Source organism: Cryptomeria japonica, chromosome 3, assembly GCF_030272615.1.
Source record: "Cryptomeria japonica chromosome 3, Sugi_1.0, whole genome shotgun sequence".
In the NCBI taxonomy this organism is placed as follows: Eukaryota; Viridiplantae; Streptophyta; class Pinopsida; order Cupressales; family Cupressaceae; genus Cryptomeria; species Cryptomeria japonica.
In genome coordinates this window covers 898,565,714-898,572,970 of record NC_081407.1, presented here as the reverse complement: position 1 = coordinate 898,572,970, position 7,257 = coordinate 898,565,714, and positions in this window count along the sequence as shown.

Genomic DNA, 7,257 nt, shown 5'->3' with positions numbered 1-7,257 from the left:
AACACTTCTAAATGCTTGCACCATTCTAATGATCTCACCTTCAAGTGTGTGAGTTTTTTTAAATGGAAGGGATATCCCACCTAAAATGGTTCCAAGTGTCCCCCACTACCTCATGCCTATCACACCTACTTTCCCAAGTGGTCAATCCCATCACCTTTTAAAATGAGTGAAAATTTACAGTGTATTAAGGTTCTTGAATTACCCTTAACCTATAGCCCTATGACTTACTATGTCGGGAATGAATAGTGAGTGTGATGATGGTTTGATAAATACATTTAAACATGAGGTAAACATTGGATTCAGATAGACACAAATGTCACATTCAACGTTGAATTCTTTTGACACGTTATATTTACACACCTTACACACATCAATTACTTGACATTAGATTCACATGTTACCTTATACACATTTCACATCACAGTATTAACATTCAACATAATATATTAGCCTCTCCATATATACTAGGTTGACATCACAGGTTTAGCACAAGGTCATCATGGTACCTCCCCATCCTATTGGCCATAGGGTACTTGCACACTCAATTCCAAATATTAGTCCATCATGAAAACTTAAATAGTTGAAGCAACTAAATATTAAGTTTACACCTAAGAGAAACAACCTTATGGAAAGTTTAGTAAATGGGGGATTAATTGTGCTTCACTAAAAAACCTTCGAGATTTTAGAAGTTGACTCTTCGGGTTATTAAACATATGAAAAGGGAAAGGGGGAATAAACAATAAAATAGCTAAACTAGGGTGATACATTGATGCAAAGCTTTTATAACACTTTAAAACCCACATCTAAATTCACTAGAATGGACATAAAATGTCACAAACTCTTCATTATTGGGAAGAGAGAAAAAATGCACAAGGCTTAGAGACACAAAGCATGATATTCAAATCTTCCCATGAGAAGCGCCCATTAAATTCTGTTGAAGCCTGAATGTCTTAGTTATCTCACTTGAATAGTTAACATCCATAAAATTTTCCCATCAAATGACATAATCTAATTCCTAGTCATAAATTATTATAGGGAATATAAGAGTATCTAACATGGTCTAAATCCCAATGAAATTACATTAATTTTTTTAGAATAAAGTACTCATAATCATTAGTAACTATGCTCATCTTACAAATGATACAGAGCATCAAAAACTAAACATTAAGCAGTAATAAGATACACGGAGAGACAAACTTTGTACAATCCACTACATCTAATTTATATTAATTATCTGGACATACAAGTCTAAGGTCACAGAATAAGATCAATGCTAAGTTGATATTTTAAATGTCCTTTTGAAAAAGTTGTAAACTTACAGTGTAGCCACATGCTTATATATATCAAATCTCTTTGATCTAAAATAATGATTGCAACTAAACAAGTTTCTGCATACCCATTGCGGGTCCACAATCATCATGGAGGTTGTTGCAACTATTGTGAGCTTAATCATTTATGTTCCTTTGCATACAATGATGTTGCTAGCTATTGACTCCATTGCTTTCTATTGCAACCACATTGGCATGGGTTTTTAATTTGGTTTGCATTTGTACACTTTTGTTTTGTCACATGATATCTCCCAGTGCCTTTCCATTTTGATAATAGCTAATGGCGCGCTTTTATTCTATCTCTGAGCTCAAAATATGTTTGGGCTTCCACTTTGTCCACATGTGGCATGCTATAAAAACTTTTGGATCCTTCTTTTCTTTTTTCTTTTGAAAATTGCACGGTCTTGAAACATGGCATGCTCACGCATCTTTCTCAGAATAAGGGGTTGTGGTTTAACTAGAAATCATTCCACTTCAGCATGTGGTGATCCCAACTAGGTGGGGTCACAAGCCCCTACTCTGTGCTGGGAATTCAAAATCACTTACACTATTGTAAAAGTCTTTTGAAGATCTAATTTTTAATCCCTTAACACTATGCCTCTGAAAATGCAAATTACTAAAACATAGAAAAAATACAGAAAAATAGTTTTTTGGAATTTCTCATCTTTGCTATCTCCACATCACCTCTTCCTAGCTCCATATCTCGTTTAGACAAATATTGACATGTTTCTATCAATGCCTTGATCACAAACTCGCAACAGATGTAAATTTTGTCTACAGCTCCGGCAACTCATAGGGGACCTTCACCTGCGAAGGTTGAACCCAATTTTTTTGGATCATAGATCGAAAGGCTTATCCATGCCAAAAAGAAGCATCCATGTTATCGATTCATTCCAAGTATCTCAAATTAGTTCTTAATGATAAATTATAAGGGCACAAAAGATGCCAATATTTAGCCGCTCCTGTGTGATACTTGTATGCAGATCATTGAAAATAGTAGTGTTAGCTATCCATTGGACACAAAGTCACTAAGAGAATCCATAAAGCATGTGCACTATTACGCTTTGAGGAAAGATAGAAACTAAAATGTTCATTCTCTTAAGAATAATGCAACATGTACAACCACACTTATTGGAAAGGAAGAACATCTAGCTACTATTTACATGGTCTCCAAACTATATAAGAAATTAAACAATTCCATTAATTAGATTTTTAAAGTAACTTCCCCTTATGGCTAGCTTCTGATGCTTCACATGTTCTTGGAAAATCAAGTGAAAAAGAAAAAATAATAAGCATCCAACAGACTATAGAATGCCCTCTGCAAACTAGGAACAAAGAAGCTCACCCATTTTTGAGTGATATCATCTTGTAGTGAATAGATAGGTCGAACCTACTCTCCTTGATGCTCATATTCATGCTTAGGGGAAAGCATGACCAAAATTGACATGTAGATCTCTTTCTAAGGTAGATGCCTGATGGGGAATCCTCTTGGAAGTCAAGTACAAAAAATCAACATTGGACCTACTCTAATTCTCTACTTCCTTTAGGTGTTTTGTGTTGGCATGTGTGCAGAGCATGATGACATGATGATATTGTATGTTGTCATTGATGTCAATATGCTGAAGTATGAACCGATATGTTGTAGTAAGCAAACTGGAAAGAGAACCGGTATGGTGATGTAAACCGTTATTTGTGAAAAAGTGAAGTGGTATGTTTGTTCAAGGTGAACCGACATGTTGGTATGAGAACTGGTAAATGGAAGTTTTGTATTGGGGTTTCATTTGGCATGACTATCGGTTGGTAGTCTCAACTTCAGGGTTTCCGATTGATGGATTCCAAGCTTGTGCGATTCAACCAATGACATCTTGTGATGAGTTAGCATTGTATGAAGACCAGATAAGTGTTGTCACGTCAGCCTTGTGCGTGTGAAGGATTTCCTTGAGGATCTTGCATGGAGATTGATCCTATCTACCTTGGGAATGTGCGAAGTCTCTGTAAATGGTGGAGAGCGTGTGATGAGTTATCAGCTTCCTGAAGCAGCAAAGAATGAATGTTGGAGAACGTCTTGAGATCTGTTCAAGACTGTTGTACTCGATGTAGTGTGATTAACGGTCAGGATTGAACCGATTGGATTGTAAAACCTAAATGTTTAGGGTTTAGGGTTTATGCTACCAACCTATCTATTTCCTATAAGGTCGATGATGTTTTTCATTTTGAAGTTGTTGGCAAATGGTATGTGTGTATCCCAGTGAGCAATACTTGATTCTTGCTAGACTGGAGAAGTGTGTTGGTACCTGCAGAGTGTGATTGCAAAAGAAAAGGAGCTTAAGTGGATTTGCCTTGGCATTGAGTGTTGTTATCAAATCGGTGTATTACCTATTGACTTCTAACCATTTCAACAGTTGGAAAATCCCTTAACTGGGTAGCTTTAACAGGCTTTTGTGTAAATCCTTTAACAGGGTGACTCAATTCAATGAGTTCTTCAAATCCTCTTGCGAGGTAACCTTTAACAGGGTTCTAACCTTTAACTAGGTATTTAGCCATCCCTTAACCGGGTTATCCCTAGCAGGATCGGTTCCTAGCAGAACCTATTGTAAAAGTCTCTAACCAGACTAGGCTCCTAACAGAGCAGACTTCAAAAGAGTTCAAGAACAGCTTGTGGGTATTCATCCCCGTCATGGTTTTTCCCAGTTGGGTTTCCACGTGAAAATCAGTGTGTCATGTGTGATGCCTTTCATGTGATGGTTTAGTGCTTTATGTCAAACTAGTAAAATATATTGAACTAAGCAGTCATTATATTTCTGATGATAGATTACTTGTTTATGCATAAGGGTGAAGTGGAAATGAGGTATTAGATTGTATGGAAACTTAAGGGTTATCGGTTTATGTCTTGCACATTCTCACTGTGTTTTACCGGTAGTAGTCTAGTTTAGACCGGTGTTAGTGCTTGCCAATCAAAGTGCACTGTTTGCAGTTAAACTGGTTCAGGAAAAGTGTTTTTTCCTGTACTGATTCACCCCCCCCCCCCCTCTCTCAGTACCGGTTTGGTACTAACTGTTCATCATTTATTCATCAATTGGTATCAGAGCGGCTTCCAGGTCCTCTGTGTTGTAAGCTTAACCGCTTGAGGAAAATATCCTACTCTAATGATGAAGAGGGAAGGTCCAAAGTTCAACAGAGACAACTTTAAAATATGGAAGGACAGAATGAAGATATACATCAAAAGCATGGGTGCTCAACACTGGAGCTATGTTGAGAATGCTTATGTTATCCCTACTGGTACTCTCACCGATGATCAAGAGAGAGAGATTCAGGAGAATGGGCAAGTCATGGAAGCCCTAATCAGCAGTCTATCTGACATTGAGTTTATTGATGTTCGGGTTAAAGACAATCCCAAAGAAGTATGGGATGCTCTTGAGAATATCTATGGCAGTGATGAGCATGTGAAACAAGCTAAGGAAGAGAGCCTTAGGGGAAAGTTTGAAGACATGCAGATGGTTGAAGGAGAGACCATTCAACAATATGGAATAAGAATCAAAACTATTGTTGGGGACATCAAGAGTGTAGGTGGTATAATAGATGATTCCACTATTGTTAGCAAAGTCTTGAGATCCTTATTACCGATCTATGCAATAAGGGTTGCTGCTATTCAGGAGTTGACGTCTATAGATAAGACAAAGGTATCCCTAGACTCCATCAATGCTAAGTTGACAGCTTATGAGCTAAACAATTATGATGGCAGTATTCAAAAGACCGAATCAGCCTTTAGAGCATCTGTTGCACCATCTAGAAAGGGCAAAGAAGCTAGTACCAGTGGTGAACCAAGACAAAGTAGAGAAATGGATGATGAGGAGATCCTGATGGAATTTAAAGCTCTTATTACCAAGAGACTTCCTAAGGGAACCGGTAAATACAGAGGTAAGCTTCCTTTGAAATGCTTTTCTTGCAATAGGATAGGACACATTGTTGTAAACTGTCCTAATGGTGATAATAAGGACAAATCGGAAAGGTTCAAGAAGTTCAAAGGAGGAAACTGGAGAAACTATTTTGTAGCGGTTGATGAAGGTGTCAGTGATGAGGAATCAAAAGATGAAGATAGTGAAGACATTGTGTTTGTAGCAATTAAGGAAGATGTGTCAAGAAAGAAGGCTCTTGTCTCCCACTTTGATAATTCCAATGAGTGGATTATTGATAGTGGTTGTTCTCACCATATGACTGGTGACCGAAGTAAGTTTCTATCTCTAGAAGAGTATGATGGTGGTGTGGTTTGTTTTGGTAATGATGCACCATGTATGGTAAAAGGTAGAGGGTCCGTCTCTTTGAATGGAAAAAGCAGTGCTGACAATTTGTATTGGGTAGAAGGTCTCAGACACAATCTTTTGAGTGTTGCCCAGCTGAATGACAATGGAATCACTCTAGAATCCAGAGATGGAGTGTGTAAAATAAAAGGTAAGAGTGGTGAACTGATGGCCACCGGTGTGCAGACCAAAGGTAACCTATTTTAGTTGAATGCAAATATCAATACATGTCTAATGGCTAAGTTTGATGATAGCTGGATATGGCATAGGAGACTCTGCCATGAAAACTTTGATAATATTGTGAAGGCCAGTAAAATCAAGGCAGTTAAAGGATTGCCTATACTGAGCAAACCGGAGAATCCTTTTTGCAGAGAGTGTCAACTGAGGAAAATGTCTTCCTCAACCTTCAAAGGTAAATCTTTCACTGCAGACAATTTACTTGATCTTTTGCATACTGATTTGTGTGGTCCTATGAAAACTAGGACTGTGCAGGGAGATAGGTATTTTATGATTCTTACTTATGATTGCTCAAGAATGATGTGGGTCATGTTTTTGAAGGAAAAGTCTGAAGCCTTTGAAAAGTTCAAATCCTTCAGAGCACTAGTTGAAAAAGAAAGCGATAAGAGGATCAAGTGCCTAAGAACTGATCAAGGAGGAGAATTCACTTTCGGTGAATTCAACAAGTACTGTGAAGAGAACAACATCAAGAGGCAACTGTCTGCCCCCCGAACTCCACAACAGAATGGCCTAGCAGAGAGAAACAACCAGATTGTAGTTGAAGCAGCCAAAACAATGCTGATCCAAGGAAAAGTTGCTCACACCTTTTGGAGAGAAACGGTGAGCACTGCAGTCTACATAATGAACCAGGTACTCATAAAAAAGGGTAAGGATAAAACACCTTATGAGTATTGGACTGGTAAGACACCAGTGGTAAGCTACTTTAAAGTGTTTGGTAGCAAATTTTATATCAAGAGGAGTGAACATCAGAGCAAGTTTGATGCTAAATGCAATGAGGGAATATTCCTAGGGTATTCCACAAAGAGCAAAGCTCTCAAATTTTTCAACAATAGGACTCAAAGAATTGTTGAAAGCATCAATGTTAGAGTTGATGAAACCTCTAAGAAATCTGAAGAAACTGATAGTGAGCAAGTAGGAGATGAACTGGTAGTAGCCTTCTGGGAACCGGTTGCAAAACAGCCTAGCACCAATAACAGTGCTCCTACATTGGTAGATATTGATGCTAATGAAGAAGAAAAGCAAGAGGAAACAACTAAGATCATTCCTAGGTATGTAAAGTTGAATCATGATCCAAAGCAGATCATAGGAGACAAGGATGCAGGAATTCTTACAAGAAGAAAGGTCAGAGAAAACTCTTGCATGATCTCTGAATTTGAGCCTAAAACATTCAAAGAGGCACATAAAGATGAAGACCGGATCAAGGCAATGGAAGAGGAACTTGACCAGATAGAAAAGAATGGTACATGGTCTTTGGTACCCAGACCTAAGCATAAAAATGTCATAGGCACCAAATGGGTTTTCAGAAATAAGTTGAATGAAGATAACACAGTGGTAAGATACAAAGCCAGATTGGTGTGCAAAGGATATGCTCAAGAAGAAGGAGAAGACTATGG